The sequence below is a fragment of the Cervus elaphus genome, chromosome 5, assembly GCF_910594005.1.
Source record: "Cervus elaphus chromosome 5, mCerEla1.1, whole genome shotgun sequence".
NCBI classification, from domain to species: Eukaryota; Metazoa; Chordata; class Mammalia; order Artiodactyla; family Cervidae; genus Cervus; species Cervus elaphus.
The window spans coordinates 132,629,442-132,654,041 of NC_057819.1; the positions used below are offsets into that span (position 1 = coordinate 132,629,442).

General features: G+C 47.9%; 1 long non-coding RNA gene across 3 annotated transcripts; it reads left to right on the forward strand.

Annotated features, from left to right (window-relative positions):
- LOC122695604 lies at nt 1-24,049 on the forward strand. Of its 3 annotated transcripts, none has more exons than XR_006341441.1 (4): nt 1-107; nt 13,143-13,255; nt 18,491-18,637; nt 22,137-24,049. It is a non-coding gene; the product is annotated as an uncharacterized LOC122695604 (long non-coding RNA). The 3 variants fall into 3 exon arrangements; XR_006341440.1 differs by lacking the exon at nt 22,137-24,049 and adding an exon at nt 19,481-21,829; XR_006341439.1 differs by lacking the exon at nt 22,137-24,049 and having other exon boundaries at nt 18,491-19,430.
- The last annotated feature ends 551 nt before the right edge of the window (nt 24,050-24,600 follow it).

Sequence of the window (24,600 nt, forward strand, 5' to 3'; positions counted from 1 at the left end):
CTGGGAAGTGTAGTTCCTGCGCGGAGTCCGCGGGGCTCTGACTTCAGGACACGTGGTCGCGCGGGTCGCTGCGCGGGAAGATTGGGGGCGGCAGAGCTTGCGTCCAGGTAAACAAGTCGGACACGCAATCGGTGCCCGGTGATGGGAGGATCAGGGCAAGGCCAAGGGGAGCGGGCATCTGTGTTCTCCAAAAGCCCCCGAAACAGCAGCTAAAAAACATCGGTTTGGCTGAAAACCACTCGGCCGGCTCAGAAAGTCAGGTTCGGGGTTCACGTGTTTGCAGGGCAGTACCAGTTGGACGGTTCCTGCCTGTAGATGTTTATTTTCCCCCACCTCAAAGGTCCACATTTTAAAAACCTTTTTCTTGCCTGGAGAATTCTCTGGTGATTTGGCCAGGGGGAGGTGGCTGCAGGGAAGATGCAAAGTTTTATTTAGTAAGCAGAGATCCAGGTCGCTTTGGGGAATCTGAAATTCAGTGCTGGGGCGGGGTAAAGGCGGGGGGATGGGGAGTTCTCATTTCTTGAAGGATCACGGAGGAAGTTCTGCTTTTTGTGTGTCAAAGCACACTATATCAGAGTTCAATTGTTTAGATGTTGTTTCTCACCTGGAGGGGGCTAGGAAAGTCCCCTGGCCGCAGGGAGAAAGTGGATGGTCATGCCTTACTAACAGTCAGATGTCTCGCATTTGTTCAGCAGAATTTACCGAGTTTTGTTGAACCCCTGGAGTGTGCCAGGCCAGCTCCAGGACCTGGGGTCAGTCGGTAATGCTCATGGCTAGGAGCTGGACAGCAGGTGGGCAGAGATGTCGTGGGACATTTCTTGCAAGGGATGGAGGGGACCCAGGCTGAAGTGAGCTCAGACCTCCTCACTGAGTGGACCGGACTCAGAAAGGTGCTTTTCAGGTAGAGGGTGGGACTGAGGGTGGAAACCTGCTGAGGTGTGAACAAGCGTAGTGGACATCTGCGTGTGTGCTCAGTCACGTCTCACACTGAGACCCCATGGGCTGCAGCCCGCCAGGCTCCTCTGTCCATGGGATTCTCCAGGCAAGAATACTGGAGTGGGTTGCCTTGCCCTCCTCCAGGGGATCTTCCTCACCCAGGGATCGAATCGGCGTCTCCTGTGTCTCCTGCACTGCAGAAAGATTCTTTCCCGGCTGAGCCATCAGGGAAGCTGGGTGGCCATCTGAGGAAGCCCTGTTTAGGAGAGAGTGAGGAAGCCTGTCTACACTGCATGCAGACGTAGGAGTGGGTGGGATTCACAGTGGAGGCTCTTAAAGTCAGGCCAGAGGCTTGGGCTTTATTCTGCAGGTATTGGGTGCTGGTGAAAGGGCTTTGGAAAGGGATGTAACTGAATCAAAGCTTTGTTTTAAGAAGGTAAATATGCCCTCAAGGATCAAGATGAGTTGAAACCAGGAGAAGCTAGAGATAGGTCAGGTTGGTAGCGAAAGGCAAAAAGAGGCACTGTGAAAGAGGGTTCGGCTGTGTTTGATGACCGCTGATGAAAACTATTGGAATTTTATTAAGAATTCTAAGAAGCCAGGGCCTTCTGAGTAATGGATGAATCAGAGGGAAGAAGGCCACCATGTTTCAGCTACAAATCAGCTCTTAAAACAAATATGCAATAGGTCATGGAGCTAACATCAATTTACTTAAGTTGATCCCCTCTGCTGACTTGAATGAGAATTAATCAAGGTCACCTCATGTTCATATTAGCTTCTGGCTCTAAAAGGAAGGCTGTTGGTCCCATGAGCCCAGATCCAAAGACTTGCTGTTTTCCCTTCTTTCACTATCTTTCTGAGCAAATCCATGCTGTGTATTCCTCCCTTTCTTGCACGTACAATCTGAGGCTTATTGAACCAGCATTTTTCCCCTTAAGTTTCATTTAAGTAGGAGACAACGTGGGCATGGAGATCCGTTTCAGCGCATCCAGTTCTCTTTTCCAAGCATCGATGGAGGAGCAGCCATGGGCCTGAGCTCACTAACGTTTGCATTTTGTGTGGTCAGCAGCACTGCTGTCTCTTGAATTGCCCCAGACGCCCGTCTTTCCTGAAGAACTCGAATCACGTCGTGTCTGGGGCGTTTTGCTGCAGTAGTTGTGCTTGTCCTTTCTCTGCGTAGGCGTGCAGGGTTCACAGCAAGTGGCGTGTGCCCCGCAGGCCAGTCTGCCACTCATATTCCTATAGAGACGGTGATGTGTTTAATAGCCAGTGCGCATGCACACACATGCACACACCTATGCCAAACACCTTTGACCTTTTGTTCTTGTTCAGTCGCTCAATCATGTCTGACTCTTTGTGACCCCATGAACGGCAGCACACCAGGCCTCCCTGTCCTTCACCATCTCCCGGAGTTTGCTCAAACTCATGTCCGTTGAGTCGGTGATGCCATCCAACCATCTCACCCTCCGTCGTCCCCTTCTCCTCCTGCCTTCAGTCTTCCCCAGCATCAGGGTCTTTCCCAGTGAGTCAGCTCTTCTCATCAGGTAGCCAAAATATTGGAGCTTCAGCTTCAGCATCAGTCCTTCCATTGAATATTCAGGGTTGATTTCCTTTAGGGTCAGGGTTGATTACCTTTGACCATAAATTGAACCATATATATTTTTTAAACTTTTTGTTTTGTGTTGAAGTGTAGCAGATCCCAGTGTTGTGACAGTTTCAGGTGCACGGGAAAGGGACCCGGCCAGCCGCATACCTGTGTCCATTCCCCCCCAAACTCCCCTCCCACCCAGGCTGCCGCGTAACTTGGAGCCGAGTTCCCTCAATGTGATTTACAGTTGGCAACGTGTATCGTTTTTTCTTTCTGGGAAAAAACATACTTTGAATTTCCACAGGGAACTCAGCCTCTCTGCAAAGTCTTGGAGTCCCAAAGGAAAAGTTCTTCTCTTGTGCAGGTGGTAACAGGCTCCCTCCAGCTCCCTCCTGGGTGGAGGAGGAGGTTGTATTCCTACATCTGTATGGCCGAGAGCTGTTCCTCTTCTCGGGAGTTTGTGTCTGTGGTCCTGTGAGGAGCACCCCGCCCTTGGTGGTGAGCGTGCAGGACATCAGGTGTTTCTCTTCCCGTGGCCTGTGCTCCTACATTGAATTCTTCATCTTTAAAATTTTCTGTGCTTCAGATCTTTCTAGAATACAAGGCAGTCTCCCCCAGCTTCTTGTCACCTTCGAGACCACTGCCAAACTCTCAAGCTGGGTGTAATAGGCTCCTTGAGACCTGGGTCCTGCTTCTCTGCAATTCAGATTCTCATGCCGTGTTGCTGCTACAGGTGCTGCAGCCGGAAGCCGGGATTGCTCCCTCCCTGCTTTTTTTTAAAAAAATAAATCCAAACTTTTATGGCTGCCCTAATTCATGTTTGCAGGAAAGCCCTGATTATTTCCTACAGATGTTCTGTGTTCGTAGATTCCAATCTATGCCTTTCTTGAGGAAATTAATAGTTTATATAACAACTGACCAAGTCATAAACCGAAAATAAGAATATAATGAAGGAGAAAAAAATTAAATTTAAAAAACTTCGAATACACATTGAGACCAATTTAAAAATAGAAGTGAGTCATACTAAATGGGAACTGAATGCAGAATAATCCTAAAAATAAGATGTTTGTAACATGATTATATGATAATCTAATAATAAAAATCTGGCCTTCGCTTTTTTATTTTTTTATTGGAGTATAATTGCTTTACAACGCTGCGTTAGTTTCTGCTGCACAGAAAGTGAATCAGCCATAGGCACACACGTACCCTGTCCCACCTGGACCTCCCCGCACCCCTCTCGGTCCTCACAGGGCCCCGGGCTGAGCTCCCCGTGCGGCAGAGCAGCTTCCGCTTGCTGTCTCTTTTACGCGTGTACGACGTGTTAGTCTCTCAGTCGTGTCCAACTCTTTGTGACCCCATGGACCGTAGCCCGCCAGGATCCTCTGTCCAAGAGATTTCCCAGGCAGGAATCCTGGAATGGATCACCTTTCCCTTCTGCAGGGTATCTTCCCGACCCAGGGATCAAACTCCAGTCTCCTGCATGGCAGGCAGATTCTGTACCTTCTGGGCCACCTGGGAAGTCCTGTTGTACACGTGGTGGTGTGTATATATCGATAGTGCTCTCCTGACTTGTCCCAGCCTCTCCCTCCCGCCCGTGTCCACATGTCTGTTCTCTACTTCTGCCCTCCTTGCTTCTAGATGCCCTGCTCCCTCTGCCTGGCACGCCTTATCCATTCTCCCCTTAGCTCCTTCAGATTTGTCCTTGAGGACACTCTAAGCGGGCACATCCTCTTGGCTCCCTCCTGGGATCATCACCCTATGGCCGCCCTCAGGGTGAGGAGTGAATTCCCTCCTTCTAGTACCCTGCCCATGGCACCCTCCAGACACTCCCCCGAAGGCAGACAGGTGTTTGCTGTCACCTGTGTCTCCCCCAGGAGGCTGACCTGCTGGAGATCACAGAGACTGATCTCTGCGTCCCCCATGCCCAGCGTGGAGCATGCAGTAGGCGCGCAAATGCACGCTGTAAGTGAGGGGCAGAGGAGACCTGTCAGCGCGGTGACCTGGAATAACGGGATTCCAGGGACCGAGGTCGCGGCTGCAGGGGAGACTGGAGCCCCTGGAGGGGCCCTGTGCCGCCAGGTGAGGGGGGGAGACTGTGGAAAGAGGCCCTTAGGTTCGGGCAGCCTGGCTCTGGAGGGACTGCTCTAGAGGTTTATGTGGGGTGGACAAGGTGGAGGGTGGGGAACAGTGTCCCCACCGGCGGTGATTTTGACCCTCAGGGAACGTGTGACAGTGTCTGGGGATGGATTGGGTCGCCACAGCCAAGGGATGGTGCTGACTGGGGCGTCCAGTGGGTAGAGACCAGGGTAGTACCACGGTCCGCGGGGAGCCTCCAGCGGAAAGAACCGTCTGGTCCAAACGTCCACAGCACTGCGTCTGAGAAAGCCCGCTGGGCGCTACCGTGAGCAGGCTGTACGTGCGTGCTCAGTCGTGACTCTGCGGCCCCGTGGACTGTAGCCCGCCACGCCCCTCTGTCCATGGGATTCTGCAGGCAAGAACACGGAGTAGGGTGCCATGCTCGCTTCCAGGGGATCTTCCCGACCCAGGGATTGAACCTGTGTTTCTTACATCTCCTGCATTGGCAAGCGTGTTCTTTACCACTAGCGCCGCCTGGGAAGCCCATCGTGAGCAGTTACCTCTGCTCTATTTTATGTATTTGTCTCTGGCCGTGCTGGGTCTTTGTTGCTGGGAGGACTCTCTCTGGCTGTGGGAGCAGGGGCTGCTCCCCAGCTGCGGGGCACAGGCTGCTCACGGCGGTGGCTTCCTTGTTGCCGAGCGCGGGCTCCGGGGCGTGCGGGTTGCAGGAGTTGCTGCTCCCGGGCTCCAGAGCGGACTTAGTTGCTCAGCGTAAGGTGTAATTGTTTTTTGTTGTTGTTCACACTATACGGCTTGTGGAATCTTTGTTCCCTGAACAAGGATCAAACCTGGGCCCTCGGCAGTGGAAGCAGAGAGTCCTAACCACTGAAATGCCGGGGAATTCCCAAAATGTAAGAAATACACTAGACTCTTGGAGATGGGATTCTAGCCCTGGCTTAGAAAAAGTTAGCTGAGTCTTCTCTTGGAAGTCACTTCACCTTTCTGAACCTCTTTTTGTTCCCCTGAAATAAGGAGGATCAGGCTAAGGCCCCTTCTGATTCTAACAATTCATGCCTCTAAACCCAGCTCACATGTCTGATTAGAACTACTAAGGATTAAAGCAGAGAGAAAGAGCTGCAAGCATGCATTCTGTTTTCCTACACTGCCTAAATATTGTTTTGTTCAGGAATTAGAAGAGTTCCGGGTTCGATCCCTGGGTCAGGAAGATCCCCTGGAGAAGGAAATGGCAACCCACTCCAGTACTCTTGTCTGGAAAATCCCATGGACGTAGGAGCCTGGTAGGCTGCAGTCCATGGGGTTGCTGAGAGTCGGACATGACTGAGCAGCTTGACTTTCAGCAAGGCAACCAAGGACCATGGTCACAGTCTCTCTTCAGAGGTGAGACAAAGAATACATCACAGCTTGAAACATTGTCTCCCAGGTGGCAAAACCCACCTGCATCCGACAGTTATGAATGTTTTCCAACATGTCCATAAGGTCTCAGGAACAAGGGAAGGGAAGGCATCAAAGGTCAAGCTAAGAATTCAGGGCTGATATCTAGTTTTTAGACTTTAGAAAATTATGATGTAAATAGGTGTGTTACATATAATATATGGTTTCCCTAGTGGCTCAGTGGTAAAGAATCCGCCTGCCAATATAGGAGATCCTGGTTCGATCCCTGGGTCAGGACGATCCCCTAGAGAAAGAAATGGCAACCCACTCCAGTATTCTTGCCTGGGAAATCCCATGAACAGAGGAGTCTGGAGGGCTCCAGTCCGTGGGGTCACAAAGAGACATGACTTAGCGATGAAACAACAGTGATGTAATATGATATATAATTAGGTATATTGGGGGGTCCCCCATGTGGGAGATAGTTTAGGGGACTGGCTGGTGAGTTGTGGTTACACTGTATCTTTTAGTCCTTTTTTTAATTGTATCAAAGTATCACGTGTATTATGAGGACTGGCAGAAATTCTAGAAATCCCCAAATAGACTCAGCGTGGCTTTCTGCGCTCTTCCCAATATGGTGCGCCCGTACCTGTTCAGCCTTATCTCCCCCTCAGCTACTCCAGGCTTCCTTGTTTAAACAGTGTGGTCAATGCAGGATTACTTGTCTTACTTGGGACATGAATTTACACATTTCAGTGTGTTAACTTCTGCTGTCTTCTGTCTGCAGCCTTCTAGCCCCCACCGAAGCCTTCATTTTTCCAAATTCTACTTTTCCTTGAAGGTTCAAGGTCGTCCCTGCCCAGCTGTCTTTGATCACATCCTCTTGTCTTGCCCAAGAGTCTGTTTGCTTAGTCGCTCAGTCATGTCCGACTCTTTGTGACCCCGTGGACTGTGTAACCCACCAGACTTCTCTGCCCATGGGATTTGCCAGACAAGAACACTGGTCTGGGTTACCGTTTCCTCCTTCAGGGGATCTTCCTGACCCAGGGATTGATCCCAGGTCTCCTGTGTCTTCTGCATTGGCAGATGGGTTCTTTACATGCTGAGCTATCAGGGAAGCCATCGAAGAACATCCCTCCCCTTGACTTCTGACAGCATCTCTTGGCTCTTAGGAGCCATATGTCCACTAGTATCCTGCCATACAGTTCGGCATTTCGGATCATTTTGCAAGTTCAGACAAATTATCATGACAAAACATCAGATTTTGTTCATCCAGTCTATCAGCAAACCTATCTTGAGAACATTCTAGGTGTGAAACAGTTTGCTAAGTAGTACTGGAGAGCAGAGCTTATTCATCCAGAGGCCGTGTGGCTGGTGGCGAAGATGAAAGGCTGTGGCTTCAGCAACTACTCCACCTGTGTTGTTGTTCAGTCCCTCACTCGTGTCTGACTGTGTGACCCCGTGGACTGTGGCCCACCAGGCTCCTCCGTCCATGGGATTACCCAGGCAAGAACACTGGAGTGGATTGCCACTTCCTTCTCCAGAGGATCTTCCCAACCCGGGGATTAAACCCGTGTCTCTTGCACTGGCAGGAGGATTCTTTACCACTGAGCCACCGGGGAAGCCCAGACTTAAGGAACACAGGGAACAAAAATGATATCAAATCCTGTCAGGTCAAGAGAGGAAATTGGAATCTTGTTTGATCTCACTTATGCATGTAGTTGTCACTAGGTATCTGCAAGGAATTGGTTCCAGGACCCTTCCCCTGTCTCACCCCCTACAGATACCCAAATCCTCAGACGCTCAAGTCCCTTAGATAAAATGCAGCCATGCACATCCTCCCATATACTTTAAATCATCTCCAGGTGACTTATAACACCTAATGTGTTGTCACTGCTATGTAAATAGTTGTAAATACAATGTCAGTCTTATGTCAGTAATTGCCAAGGTGTGTGGCACATTCAAGTTTTGCTCTTTGGAACTTTCTGGAATTAAAAAAAGTTATTTCCCATCGAGGTTGGTTGAACCTGAGGGTGGAGTGCCAATTGTATATTTCCTCTGCCTTTCACCAATCAATCTCTTGTTACATATATATACAATGCACATACACACACACACACATACATACATATACACACATGCATATATATATATATATGTATACATACACACACACATATATATACACACACGCATATACACACACATACACACATACATATACATACACACACACATATGCACACACAGAGATATACATACACACACATATATACACACATGCATACACACACATATATACATACACACACATATATACACACACGCATACACACATATATACACACACACACATATATATCCACACATGCATACACACACATATATACACACATATGTACACACACATACACATATATATACATACACACACATATACATACACACACACATATACACACATATACATACACACACTTATATACACACACGCATACACACACACATATACACACACACACACATATATATATACACGCACACATATATATACACGCACACACATATATACACACACATTTACACACAGCATACACACACACACACACACATATATATATACACACACACATATATATACACACACGCATATATACACACACACATATATATACACACACGCATATACACACACACGTATACACACATGCATATATATATGTATACATATACACATACACACACACATATATATACACACATACATATACACATACACACACGCATACAAACATACACACATATATATACACACACACACATATACACACACATATATATACACACACATATATACATACACGCACATATATGCACACACATATACACACACGCATACACACACATATACACACACATACACACACGCATATAAATACACACACATATACACACACGCATATACACACATGCATACAAACATACACACATATACACACACACACACACATATATACACACACGCATACACACACACACACACACACACACACACATATATAGTAGCTTCCCTGGTGGCTCAGGCAGTGAAGAATCTGCCTACAATGCAGGAGACCCATGTTCAATCCCTGGGTCGGGAAGATCCCCTGGAGAAGGGAATGGCCACCCAGTCCAGTATTCTGGCCTGGAGGATCATCCCATGGACAGAGGGGTCTGGCGGACTCCAGTCCGTGGGGTCACGAAAGAGTCACACTGACTGAGCGACTTGCCCTCACTTCACAGTTACAACAGGTCTGAGGTAGGTTAAGAAAATGGACAGAATGTGATCCCCGTCCTGAGAAGCTTAAACTCCCGCGGCTGATTTTAACAACACTTTTGTAACATGTTAAGGCTTTCAAGCCCTTCTGTCTGTTCTGTGTCGTTCCATGCCTGCAGTGACACCGTGAACGGCCCTGTTTCAGCATCCCGGTTTATCCCCTTCACCTCGTGGCGTCGCTTCCTTTGGCCACGGTGGGAAACCATGTGATTTTAAACTGTTTTGACTGCAGATGTGAGAGCTTGTCTTCTGATTCCTGGTTCCTTACTTTAAGTTGTCCAATCTAGCCCCAGCTAGGTGACTTTTTAAAACGCCCTGGAAAAGTGCCTTTTTCAGGCTAAGAGTAATCTGGTAACATTTTACCTCATTTTCTTTTTGTTATTCATGGGACAAGCTCAGTTCAGGATAAATCTGTGTATCTCCTTTACTCTCTGCACCTTGGCCAATAAACTGTGACCATTGGGTATTTGCTGTGCTATCTGAGGATGAGCTAGAAACACTGATATAAGGCAATGCTGTGTCCTTCAAATCTCCTTGATCTGTTTACATTGATATTAATAGATGGTTCTGGGCTTCAGTCACAGGCCCGAATAATTCAGGTCAGACTGACGTGTTGCACTTTTTAAAAAACTATAAAATATTCTGGGAAATATTTTAGATAGGTAATATATGCAAGTTATAGAAAGTCCAGAGGAAAGCAAGAAATTGTGAACTACAATGGTGTAGAAGTAGTTATAGACAGGGTAATAAATCAGCTTGTTCTTAAATTGTTCCATTCGGTTTAGTGGCCAAAGAGAATGTTTTATTGGCAACAGCCCGTGGCAGGATCACAGAAAATACTACTGATTTTTCATATTTATCATATTTATCCTTGTTTTGAAAGATTTTTTGATATGGGCCTTTTTTTTTTTAAGTCTTTATTGAATTTGTTACAGCACTGCTTCTGTTTTAAGTTTTGGCTTCTTGGCAACAAGGCATGTGGAATCTTAGTTTCCCAACCAGGAGTGGAACCTGTGCCCCTGCGTTCGGAGGCGAATTCTTAACCACTGGACCTCCTGGGAAGTTCCAACTCTCTTCCTGATATAGGTAGATTCATCGTTTTGTTTTTGGCACAAACTCATAAAAACGATTCAGGAGGATGGGGAGAAGGGTAGTTAGGGAGCTGGGATGGACACGAGCACATAGCTGTATTTAAAATGCGAAGCCAACAAGGACCTGTGTACGGCACAGGGGACCCTGCTCAGTGTAAGGTGGAGCCCGAGTTAAGGGGTTTGGGGGAGCATGGACGCATGCGTGTGTGTGGCTGAGTCCCTTCGCTGCCCACCCGAAACTGTCACAGCATTGTTCATCAGCTGTACCCTGATACAAAATAAAAAAGCTTAAAAATAAATAAATAAAAATTTTAAAAGGGAAAAAAAAAGCAGCCTTACTAGATTCTCATTGGTTCAGGTAGGGAACTGAATCTGTATAGACAAGCCTTCAGCAGTCACCATAGATCTGACTGTACGCAAATATGCTCAGTTGGAAAATGACAGATGTATATTTATGTAATTTCACTATTAAATGATATGCCCTAGCCTCACTGGGGGAAAAAAAAACGGGTTCAGTGTCTTCTTTAAATTAATATAGAGCATCACATCAAAAGTATAAGTATTATGAAACTGTGTAATATTAGATGGGCTTCCCAGGTGGTGCTAGTGGTAAAGAACCCGCCTGCCAATGCAGGAGACATAAGAGATGTAGGTTCAATCCCTGGATTGGGAAGGTCCCTTGGAGGATGGCCTGTAAACCCACTCTAGTATTCTTGCCTGGAGAATCCCATGGACAAAGGAGCTTGGCAGGCTACAGTCCATGGGGTTGCAAAGAACTGGACCTGACTGAAGTGACTTAGCATGCACACATGCATAATATTAGACATTGACTATTTGGGGCTCTACTGAACAGTTGATGGTATCTTATGGATTGGGCACTGCTGTGAGCCACATGCTACAAAACCTGTTGGTGACTTTGTCTTTTTCAGTCTAAGGAGTTAAACAGTAGTGATATGTTAGACTGTACTCTGCCAGAACTCTGGAAATCTTTGGAAATTATTCTAGAGCCCTCTTCCAGCAGCCTAACCTACTGACATTTAGGTGGGAATTGAGGACAACCCCAGATTCTGCTCACTTGGTAAAAACTACAGGTTTCAACTTTACAGGGCCTTGTTTCTCCGATTTTTTAAAAAATCCAAATAAATGTCAAATGTGTTTATTAAATGTGTGGGAGGCATGTTGCCACATCGGATGCCGCTTTGTGCAAGGAAGCCATGTGGGCTCTGGTCACCCCATCCAGCATTCTGGTGAGATTTGGAATGCTTGTGGAAACTTGAAAAATGTAGGAAATTTTATGTGTTCTTTTCCTAAATGTGGGCTTCCCTGGTGGCTTAGATGGTAAAGAATCCACCTGCAATGTAGTAGACCCTGGTTCAATCCCTGGGTCAGGAAGATCCCCTGGAGAAGGGAATGGCAACCCACCCCAGCATTCTTGCCTGGAGAATCCCATGGGCAGAGGAGCCTGGAGGGCTACAGTCCACAGATTCGCAAAGAATTGGGCATACTGAAATGACTTAGCCCTCGTACATGTAAGATGTAACAACGTGTGTCCTAGCAAGTGATGATGAAAAAAAAAAAAAATTTAAAAAACCTTTTAAGACAAGAGATAAGAATGTTAAAATGATTTAAAAAAAAAAAACAAAACACACAAGAGGAATGTTTCCATGGGTATAAAGAGATAGGAACAGAAATGCTTATCAGTTGCATGGGAGAGAGAGGGAGAAGAAATATTTTATTACTGCAGCAAATCAGAACTCTGTTGGATGTTCGTGAAGAGGAAATGGGGACCATCTGGAGAAAACAGCTCTTCTCCACTGTGTGGATTGGATTTGAGGACAGCTGAATAGCTGGGGCATGAATTATGTGGGCCTTTGACCATAGAGTGTCACAGCCCTGTAAAGCTAACAGCAGGGGGCAGAGTGGTAGTTAATGAGAAGTGAAGACAGTTGTCAGACTTCAGTGATCAGCTTCTAGGATATGGCTTTCCTTATTAAAGAAATATGCTGATAGCATTTCAGTTCTTTCCAGTCATTTGAATGCACTGGGACCTTCATATTCCAAATCCTTCTGTTGTATTTATTCTATCTACATATTTCTGATTCATTGCCTTTGTGCTAACGTTTTTCTAGTAACCGTTACTTCCAGTTGCTAGCTGTTTTACTAATTAACTAATCACTCGACTTAAACATTAAGTATATTTTTAAAACCACCAAAATATGTTTTCTTTGGTGGCCTCCTTACTTAATAACTCAACAGTGGAGGATTTTAAGGGCTTCCCTGGTGGCTCAGACACTAAAGAATCTGCCTGCAGTGCAAGAGATGAAGGTTCGATCCCTGGATCGGGAAGATCCCCTGGAGAAGGAAATGGCAACCCATTCGAGTACTCGTGACTGGAAGCTCCCATGGACAGAGGAGCCTGGCGGGCTAGTCCATGGAGTCACAAAGGGTTGGACACAACTGAGGGACCAACACTTTGGTTTTTCACTTTCAGGAGAGTTTAAAAATGGAGAAATTCTCATTTATTAAGTCTTTTTAATTCTTATTTATTAACTGAGTCTGTGTTTAAAATAATTGTGCAATACCTATCCAAAGTGATCCATGTAAAGTGTTTGGAATTAGGCGGCGATAAAGGGAGACAGCCAGCAAAAGACAAAAATTTTTTTTTATTCACTAGACTATTTTATGTTTCATCATGATTAATTTTTTAAAGTATGTAGAAAAAAAGTACATATTCTTCCCTTGTTAGTGTTACTAGACATCCAGACCTGAAAAGCATCCTGTCAGAATCTGCAGAATTTCAAAAGGATTGATGGGTTTGTATGGAAGTTTTCAGCGTTCAGAAGCATTAAATCCTGCCCAGTAAGTAGCACATGCTATTGCTCTCTTTCCATGATGTTGTTACTATTTTCTCCAGGCATTGTGAGACATAGGGCTTCCCAGGTAGCTCAGTGGTAAAGAACTCGCATGTCAATGCCGGAAACGCAAGACTCCAGCTCCGTCCCTGGGTCTGGAAGGTTCCCTGAAATAGGAAATGGCAACCCACTCCAGGGTTCTTGCCTGGGAAATCCCATGGACAGAGGAGCCTGGCGGGCTACAGTCCATGGGGTCGCAAAAGAGTTAGACACGACTGAGCGACTAAACACACACACAATACAACAACGACATTGTGAGATATAAAGCTACATTTTTTTGCTTCACTAAAAGTGTCTGCATTTTAGCCTTGTAACTTTAATTGATCTGGGTGAATTATTTTAGCCATTTATGGTCAGTGCTGCTTTGGAGTAGATAGAAAGTAAGGAAAATAAAGACTTCTTAAGATCCCACGTTCCCAGTGACTGAGCTTCCTTCAAAGAAAAAAGTTTCTGCGGCAAGAGCTGAGCAAACGTCTATATCAGAGTGCCTTCCAAAAGATGAATTGAGCCTTTAAGTATTTTTAAAATAAATCATAAGGGAGATGGAGAGCGGAGCTGTGGTGGACGCTCTTCCAGGCATCCGCTCCATCAACTCTGTGTAATGCCTTGGAAGCAGAGGAACAAGTCCTGTGAAATCGTGTTTTCAGGAAGCTACATATGCACCCTTCTCTTCTATTTCTGTTCTCTGGAGCGGCCAATTTATGCAGTGCACTTGTGAGACTCCAAGAACAAAGACCAATTTCCCTGAAGGTTATGAGCACTCTTCAATTTTACAAATGCCAAAAAAAAATTTTTTTTTTTAAAGTCACATTTTCGCATCGAGATAATGAAGTGCCCTGGGCTCTCGAGTCTCCTCGAGGAGCCTCAGAAAGGATGCCCGCTGCATGTCACTTTTATTCCCAGATTCTGAAAGTGGACGCAGGCAATTGCTCTTTTATGTGTACTTTTATTTTCTTCCTTTGGCTGTGCTGCGTCTTCTTTGCAGCGAGGGCTTTCTCTAGATGTAGCGGGTGGCGGCTTGCGGTGCTGCGGCTCCTCCGGCCGGTGGCTCTCTTGCTGCGGAGCGCGGGCTGTAGCCGCGCAGGCTTCAGTAGCTGCGGCTCCCGCGCTCGCGAGCACAGGCTCGGTAGTTGGGGGGCGCGGGCTTAGTTGCTCCAGGGCATGCGGGATCGTCCTGGACCAGGGATCGAACCTGTGTCTCCTGCGTTGGCAGGCGGATTCTCAGCCACGAACCTCCAGCGAAGCCCCTAGGCAATTAATGCTTGACAAGCGTGGACAAGTGGTGATGAGCAGGGGGACCGTGGGAGATGGGGGGATGCTGGGAGGATGCGGCGTCTGCTTCGGACCGGGGGCCTCTTTTCTTCTTGAGCGGGCGGGTGTCCCGCTGATGGCTTGGGATCCAGAGTGCCGGCTGCAGGGTGGGGACGTGAGGCTCTGTGCCGCGGACTGAACCACCTGTTCCCCTAGGACGGGAGCGAGGGGAAGGTCGGCCGAGGACAGCGTATTAATTCCCCTGGCACCTCCGGGTTTTGTTGTGCTTCGGGCGGACGCGCGGGCCTCTCATGTGACGCCCGTGACGGCGGCCGGCGCGCGGGGAACTCCAGCGCCCAGAAGTAGCCCCGTGTGTGTGCTCGTCCTGCTGGGTATTTTTTTTTTCCCCTCAGATGTTTACTCGGGTTTGTTTATTCTTCAAGGCGCCAGGGGTGCCTTACGGGCCAGCTATTTCCCTTCACGACGTAGGTAGAGGCAGTGTTTGTGTTGAACACGCTCGTAGCTGCCTGACAAATAATCGGAGGTGGAAATCCGCGGGTTTCAGGGAACGCAGATCCTGTCCAGTTTTCCTGCCTTCTCCAGACACCTGACCCGGGGGAGCGCTGAGCTTGGCCGCCGACCGCCGGCCGCACCTGCTCCCCCGCCGGGCCCCGTGTGCGGGGGCACAGCCCTGCGGAAACTTGTTGCCCCTGCATTCCAGACCAAGGACACCGTGCTCGGATGTGGACACGCTCGCCCTCGCCCGCTGCCCCTGTTACGTAAGCGCTGGAAATGCGCCGGTGTGCCTGTGTGTCAGCCACCAGCAGGGAGGGGCTGGTCCAGAACCCAGCCTCGAACCCTTCCCGCCAAACACAGAACCTCGTGGTCTCAGGGTTTTAGGCCGAAAGCTGCTTTTGCCCATTCTGCTAAAGCTGGGTACCTCATTATGAGATCCCAGAGGAAAATGAGGCAGGAGAGTGTTTGAGATCCTTAACCCCGACCCGCCGGGCTTCCCAGCTGGCTCAGGGGTAAAGAACCCGCCTGCCGATGCAGGAGACCCAAGAGTCGTGGGTTTGATCCCTGGGTCGGGAAGATCCCCTGGAGGAGAGCATGGCAACCCACTCCAGTATTCTTGCGTGGAGATTCCGATGGACAGAGGAGCCTGGCAGGCTACAGTCCACGGAGTCACAAAGAGTTGGACAAGACTGAAGCGTCTGAGCATGCATGCACCCTTGTCTGTTAGACCCGAATGCAGAAAATCAGGGCTGGTTTCAAAGTTTTCGTTTCTTATTAGCTCAGCTGTTGAGATGTTGCTGTCTGTTTCTGGCAGCTCAGAAGCCAGCAGGCTTATTCAGATATAGCCAACAATCGCAGTCACCTCATTCTGTGACTTCATTTAACTGGCAGGGCAAAAAAAGAAGGGGAGGATAAAAATGCCAGAACCTAAACTGGGACTAAAAGAATGCTTTTATTTTAGGTCAGCTAGTGTGAGGTTTTTGTTATGTGGACTGTAGCCCGCCAGGCTCCTCTGCCATGGGATTCTCCAGGCAGGAATACTGGAGTGGGTTGCCATCCCCTTCTCCAGGGCATCGTCCCCACCCAGGGACCGAACCCGGGTCTCCTGCACTGCAGGTGGGCTCTTTACGGCCCGAGCCACCTCTTGGAGCGAAGCAGCCCTGACTGTGAACCGCCGCTCTGCGGTGGACAGCCTCTGCAAGATAAACCAGGTTGACACGTTTTCCCAAACGCGTAGCATGTGTTTCACTCTAGGAGAGTCGTAATCTGGACAGAGAATCACTGGATCACCCCGGTATGTCTCTGTGAGCAGCGGCCCCAAGTTTGCCGTCGCGCCTGCCGACCTTTGGAGGCATCTCCGCTCCTCTCCTCCTCTCAGAGACCCTGGTTCACTGGGAGCAAATCCATCAAAGAAAAGCACTTGGAAGCCCTGCACAGGGCCCAGACTTCTTTCCGTTTCCACTGACCAACACTGGTCCAACCGCTGTCCGTCGCCCAAGAGAACCTGTGTCCCTCTTGAAGTTGCCAGAGCTGCCCTGTTTAATTACCAAGAGTTGTTGTTGTTGTTGTTTGTTTGCTTGCTTTTTCTTTTAAAGACTTTTCTAGGTGGACCATCTTTTGGGGCGCGGGGGGCAGCAGGAAGAGTTCTTTATTGACTCAGCCAGACCAACAACCAGAATAACTCTGCAGCAGCTCTCCCCACACCTGGAAGATGTGCGCCATTTTTTAAGTCTTTGCTAAATTTGTTACAACATTGCTTCTGCTTTATGTTCTGGTTTTTTGGCCCCGAGGCACGCGGGATCTTAACTCCCCGAGCAGGGAGCGAACCCACACCCCCTGCACTGGAGGGTGAAGCCGTCACCCCTGGATCACCAGAAGGGTCCCTAATTGGCAAGTTCTATCACGTCTCTCCTCTGCTCAGGTCCCCCGGTGGCCTCGGGTCCCACTTAGCATAAAGGCCCGAGTCCTTACAGACAGACGCCAGAGTAGCCCCACAAGGTGCTCCCCACCCGCCCGCCCCCACCGCCCGCTCCAGCTGACCTCCGGCTGCCCGTCACTGTGCCAGCCACGCTGACCGCGGCCTTGACGCGAACACCCTGCCCGTCCCGCTTCGGGGCTTCCTGGCAGCTCCTCGTCTCCACAGCCTCCCCACCGCCCCACCTGGCTATCCACCTGGCTTCTTCTCACTTCTCAAGTCTGCGTTCTGAGATCCGCTTCACAGCGAAACCTTCTCTGACCACCAAGTTTCAAATCACACCCTTCGTCATCTCCTCTGATTCTGTTTTATTTTTTTTTATCGTAGCCTTTATCACTATCTGACACCCTAAAATTTTACCCATTTATTTATTGACTCCCTTCCTGATTTATTGCGTGTCTCCTGGAATTCGTCTGTGGATTCCTCCAGGGCAGAGAGATTTTCCAGTGCCTTTAGCAGTTTTTCTCGGAAATCCATAGTGCATGTGTGCTCTTTGCAACACCATGGACTGTAACCCTCCAGGCTCCTTGTCCATGGGGTTTTTCCATTCAAGGATACTGAAGCAGGTTGCTATTTCCTTCTCCAGGGGATCTTCCCCACCCAGAGATCAAACCCACGTCTCCTGCATTGGCAGGTGGATTCTTTACGACTGAGCCACCTGGGAAGGCCAGGAAACACGTAGTAGGCACACAGTACATACTGAATGGATGCAATGTTGAGTGTCTTGAACACTTACTTTCCTCTGGGCCTAGGGATGAACACCTACATGTATAGGAAAGTGAGTGCAATACTTCCCCTGCCCTCGAGAAGCTTGCCATCTGCTTAGCACATCTGCAGTCATACTGATGAACGGTGACAGTTGCAACCATGTCAGTTGCAAACCCCTACCATGAGCTTGAAATTCCAACCACAACCCCACACAAAGAACCCACTGAATGGCTTAATAGCCTCTCATTCAGTAGGTTTGCAGTGGGTTTAGTTGCTTTTTCAAAGAACTCAGTAATAAAATCTTTCACCTATGCAAAAAAGAGAAAGAGTTTACAGTCTCTTAGAGGGCACGTGCGTGTAAGTCAGCACCGCAGAGGGAGAGGCTGGGGCGAAGAGAAGAGCGCAGCGACGAGACAGGGAGGGATCGAAGGGGTTGGTGGAGCGGGAAAGGTCGTGTGCGGGGGCTTCCCGGGCGCTCCAGTGGTTGAGACTTCACCTTCCAATGCAGAGGATGCAGGTTCCATCCCTGGTCAGAGAACTAAGAGCCCACATGCCACACAGCCCCCCCCCCAAAAGAAAAAAAGACAAAACATGAAAGCAATATTGTAGCAAATTCAAAAAAGATTTTAAAAACAGTCCACGCAGAAAATATCTTTAAAAGATTGCAGCGTGTTGAGTGGGAGTGGGGGGAGTGAAGGGTTAATACTTACGGTGATCTTTCTTCCTGCTCAGATGCAGTCTATCATCTGCGTAGCTGCTGCAGTGCAAATAAATCATGAATTGCTACACAAACCTTCTCACACACCAGCGACTGCTCGCCACTGCACCCTTCACCTGCACGCCTTCACCCACCGGCTGGAACACTCACTCTTCACCCTGGTAGGTGAGGCTGGTGCTAATCCACTCCCTGCCTGCCCTGACCTGTCCCTCTGTCCTCCACCAGGGCTTCCCTGGAGGCTCAGATGGTAAAGAATCCGCCTGCGATGTTGGAGACATGGGTTCTACCCCTGGGTCGGGAAGATCCCCTGGAGGAGGGCATGACAACTCACTCCAGTCTTCTTGCCTGGAAAATCCTGTGGACAGAGGAGCCTGGCGGGCTACAGTCTGGGGTCTCAAAGAGTCGGACATGACTTAGCGACTAAGCACTGCTCAGCACACCCTCCAAAGAGTGCTTCCTGCTAAGCAGGCAAGATGTGTTCTCAAGCCCTGCAGTCTTTTCCTCATCCTGGAATGCCCTGCGTGCCTGCCTGCTCCACCCTACAAGTTTTGAGGTTACGCTGAGATGGAACCCCCTCTGTGAATGCTTCCTGGATGTTGCCTTCCATCTAGGTGACTTGTCACATCCAAGGTCAGGAGCAGCTGCATCAGACAACTCGGAAGAGAATGCATTCCTGAAGGGAATGAACATGGTAGGGAGGTTTGGAAAATGGTACCAAAAAATAAATGCCGTCAAGGCTGCGTGAACTTTGAGTCATTGTAGTCTGAGATGCCGTTTCCTGGAGCAAAGAACTGACAGACCTGTCGTGTGCATGCGTGCAAGCTCAGTCGCTTCGGTCATGTCTGACTCTTTTTGACCCCATGGACTGTAGCCCGCCAGGCTTCTCTGTTCTTGGGATTCTCCAGGCAAGAAGACTGGAATGGGTTGCTGTGCCCTCCTCCAGGGGATCTTCCCAACCCAGGGATCACACCTGCATCTCTTACGTCTCCTGCATTGGCCGACAGGTTCTTCACCAGACCTGTCATGGATCAATGTAAACAAGGACACAAAACAGGATTGGAGCCTGAACAATAAAGGAAGAGGAAGATTGGTATCAGATCAAGATGTATCCCACTTTGGCCAGCAGTTTAATCGCAGAAGTTCTGGAATGAAGTTCTAGGCTGTACTATGCTCATGCCTACACATGGGCTTCCCTGGTGACCCAGTGGTAAAGAAACCACCTGTCTGTGGAGGAAACTTGGGTTTGATCCCTGGGTCGGGAAGGTCCCCTGGAGAAGGAAATGGCACCCCACTCCAGTATTCTTGCCTGGAGAATCCCATGGACAGAGGAGCCTGGTGGGTTACAGTCCTTGGGGTCGCAGAGTCAGACACAACAGAGCAACTGAACAACGAACAACAAATGTGTTTTTTGAAATCAATCTGGCTGCCCCAGCTTGCTTGTAGTTTACACATGCAAATGCATGAGTATATTTATCATCTTCTTTTTTAATATATGTATTTTAATGACGGATACTTGACTTACAATGTTCCGGTTATATATATATACACATATATTATTTTTCAGATTATTTTCCATGGTAGGTTATTACAAGATATTGACTGTAGTTTCCTGTGTCATACAGTAAACCTTTGTTGCTTGATGCATCTCTATTTTTTTAAATTAGAATCTAGGATTCTCTTCATACTAAGTCCAACAAGTGGAGTCAAAATGTCATAAACTTTTTAGCTAGGCAAAAATTCATGTTTTCCTATATATATTATACAGACTATATATATATATATATATATATAAAAGACTATATATGTATGTTTATCTTATTTACTCTTCTTAGAATTACTGAGACACTTGAGTCTGTGACTTGGTGACCTCATCATCAGTTCTGGATAATTCTCAGGCGTTATCTCTTCAAATTGGCCTCTGGGTCTTCTCTCTTCTTCTATAACTAATCAAGCATATAGAGTTCTCCACCTTTCTTAAGCTCTTTTCTGTATTTTCCACTTTTTTTTTTTTTTACTCTGTATTAAAATTCTGGGTAAATGCTTCAGTCTGCCTATGAACTAATTCTTCTACTTCGCATTATCTGCTTCTTCACACATCTGTTGAGCTTTTGGTTTTTTTTCTTGTTTTTATTTTTTGACCTCACCATGCAGCTCATGGGATCTTAGTTCCTTGAGCAGGGATCCAGCCTGGGCTCTCAGCAATAAAATCAGCAATAAAAGCGTAAGAGTCGTCACCCCTGGACCCCCAGAGGATTCGCTACTGAGCTTTTAGTCCCAGCCATTATATATATTTTTTATTTTGAAACATGCCACTTGGTTCTTTTTCAGAACTGCAAGGTCATGCCTTTACTTGCCTGTGCCTGCAAATATTTTCCAAGCGTGTCATTTATTCCTCTAAATGCTGCGGATGTTTGTCTTACAAGCTGTATCTGGCTATTTGTGGGGCTGTTTCTGCTGGTATCATTCGTGTTTCCTTGTTACCTTGGGTCTTGGTTATTGTTGATGGAATGCTGGTCCTTGTCTTTGAAAACCTTGGTGGGCATTCTCCAGGGCCTCTCAGGATGGTGGCCTTCTGAAGAGATTTGCCAGGACCCGAGAGTGTTTTACCACCTGGGAAACGCCTTGCACTGACCTGAAGGTGTGGGTTCACTTGTGCATCCGAGCTGTGCATGTCCAGGGTGCAGATCTGCCTTTTTTTCTTCATCTACAACTAATTATGTAAATATCCTCTCATATTTGTTTTGCTATATTATTTTTTAAAAATTATCCATGCTGGGATTTCCCTGGTGGTCCAGTGGTTAAAACTCTGTGCTTCTAATTCAGGGTTCCTGGGTCTGATCCCACATGCCTCACAGCCCAGCGAAAAAATAAAAATGAGTAATATAATAAGAAGAACAATAAAATAATCTTTAAAATTATCCATGCTATTTTGAAGTAATTTAGACAAGAAAAATGTAAATATGTGAGTATTCTAAAACTTCTGTTGTCAACCTTCATCAATATTCGATACCACCACTGATGCATAGGAAACTTTTTTTGCATATAGACGAAATATCGATGATGGATGAGTAGATTGAAAGATAAAGTAAAGATGGTTACTTTTGTAAAGATGGTAACCATAAATGTTATTGTTGTGATTAAAATAGTAGATTTCATTGGATCTAGTATAAGAAAAATAAAAGGAAGTGAAATTGAAAGAATTGTTGGACTTCATATCTCTTTACCACAAGGAAACTCATTTCCTGAAATATACCTCTAAGGTTTTTTTTTTTTAAGTGCAGGTGTAAGTTTTAAAAATATTACAATATTAGAGACATTTTACCTTTTTAAAGGGGCTTCCCCGATGGCTCAGTGGGTAAAGAATCCACCTGCAATACAGGAGAAATAAGAAGCTGGTTCAATCCCTGGGTCGGGAAAGTCCCCTGGAGGAGAAAATGGCAACTCACTCCAGTCTTCTTGCCTGGGAAAGCCTAGGAACAGAGGAACCTGGCAGACTACAGTCCATGGGATTGCAAAGAGCCGGACACGATGGAGACGAACACCTCCTGCCTGTGATGGTTTTCCTTGGTCAATAAAACTCCCTTTGTATTCTGTTTTCAAGCTGTGTCTCCTAAGGTGGCTCTGTGCCCCTTGCAAGCTGTTTTCCTCTTCCCTTTGTAGGATGTTTGCATAGTTATGAAGCGGTGGCTGTTGAAGGCTGGGTTGCCTCTGTCCCACCTGATGTAAGGCAGTAACCTCTCGACTTCTTCCCACCACGCCTCACACCTGTTCGTTCGACACTTGGACCGTTTCCCGAGATGCAGAGCGTGGCCTGGAGCCTCCGTCCCCGAGTGAGGCCCCTCGTCCCTTCTTCTGGTCTCACTCCCTCACCCTGGACGGCCGTGCGATATCGTGATTTACAGAAAATATACATGTTTGGCCCCTCAGATGACCAAAATATATTTCTCACACATATGTGTCCGCCATCCACAATTCCCAGCTCGCCGCTGCCCCAGATCCTTGGACGCAGCATCCTGAGTGATAAGACAAATGGCAGCGGTTTTGTTATAATGTTCAGCGTCTTGTCCTCGGTTCCTGCCAAACTTCCAGAGGCGTAAAAGTGGAACTGCTGTCTTGTTACTCATAGCAAGCCTCTTTCACGGAGACTGGCTTTATGTTAACAAGGTGACTTTTGGAAAGCACCTTAGGATGGGAGCTGGTTGCCAGGGGAACCAAGGGGCCCACTCCCTGATTTCTGGGGAGGGAGGAGGAAGTCCCATCACCCATGACCCGACATTTAATCAACCATGCCTGTGTATGGAGCCTCCATAAGAAGCCAGAAAGGGAGGAGGTTAGGGGGCTTCCAGGTGGCAGAGCCAGAACGCTTGCTTGTATCACTAGGCTCCAGCCGGCAGGAGGGCAGCCGCCCCTTTGCCCGGGGCCTCGCCCTGTGTATCTCTTGCCTCCCCAGCTGCTGACTCAGTCCTTTAATATCCTTTGTAATAAACCAGTAACCCAGGGAGCCAGTGGGCTTCTAGCGTTCTGTGAGCTGCTGTAGCAGATTAATGGAACCCCAGGAGGAGGATGTGGAGACCTCTGATTGACAGCCGGTTGGTCCAAAGCCCGGGTGATCAGCGGGGCTTGCAGCTGGCACCTGAAGTGGAGGACGGTCCTGGGGCACGGAGCCCTTCCTCTGTGGAATCCCATGGACTCTCAGGCTGTCTCCAGGAAGGTACAGGCAGACCACAGAGGTAATGCAGGTCCAATTCCAGATCACCACAATAAATCAATTATCACAGGAAAGTGAGTCACACGGATGTTTGGTTTCCTGTAAAAGGCTGTGTTTATGCTGCAGTTTACTAGGGGTGCAATAGCATGATGTCTTTAAAAAGCTGTTGTTGTTCAGTCGCTAAGTCATGTGCAACTCTGACAAACCCCATGGCCGGAAGCCCGCCAGGCTCCTCTGTCCGTGGGATTCTCCAGGCAAGGACACTGGAGCTGGCTGCCATGTCCTCCTCCAGGGGGTCTTCCCGACCCAGGGACTGAACTCTGCGTCTCACGCCTCTTGCACTGGCAGGCAGGTTCTTTACCACTAGCGCCGCCTTCTTGTTGACTGTTTTGAATTACCCCCCATCCCCGCTGCGGTGGTCCTTTTAAAACCTGTCAGGTTACACCACTCCATTCCCTTCCCCAGTGGACCCACCCCGCATCTTTAGAGAGGGAAAGCTGAAGCCTCTCCCGGGCTGACTGGCCCTTAGGCTGTGCCCACATCCACACCCCGTTTCAACCCCGACCTGGTCCAGTTCTCTCCTCCGAGCTCTTCCTACAGAGACCCGCTGGCCTCCTTGCTAGTCCCCAGTCTCCCCAGGGTTTCCCTGCCTTGGGGTCTTCTATTCTGCCCTCCGCCTAACCAGCCCCATATCTTCAGGGCTTGCCTCTTCTCTTTCTTTAAACCTTTGCTCACACATCTCCCCAAAGTGACCTTCTCTGACCAAGCTCTTTGAATCCACCGCCCTCAGCTCCATCCTTATTTATGTCTGTCCTCCCTAGCGTCTGTCACTTTCTAATACACAGGACGTCTACTCTTTCATTTGATTCACAGACTCTCTCCTCCTCGGCTGCCTCCCACAGTAAGCTTCACGAGGGCAGAGATTTTTCTGGCTAAAGGAGCTCCTGGCACAACGCGTTGCATAAATGTTGGGTGAACTGACTTATTTGTTTTGTTCGTTTTATCTTGCTCATGACATTGAGGGAGAGAAATTCTTTGACGATGTTTCTTCTGCTCCTTCAATCCTTCTGACTCCATCTTCCCCAACAGCCTCTGTATAGCTTGATGAAAGCCAGTCTCGTTCCTAGAAAACCTGTTCCAGGGGTGCAATAAACTTGCAGCCAACCAGTTCCAGCCTGTAATAAGCTTCTAAACAGGATTCCTTCCTTGTAAAGCAGTTTATCCAAACTATATCTTTCATCATTGTCAGCTCAGGTTTCTTTGTTCCGTGGAGTAGCATAGAAATACCTACTGGAATAAAATATCCTTCACTGTGCTTTGCAAAGTCTATCTATTTAGACGGTAAAGTGGGCCGGGAGGGAAAAGGTGGGGCAGCTGAAAGTTCAACTTCATTACTTTGATCCACTGATTTGCCAT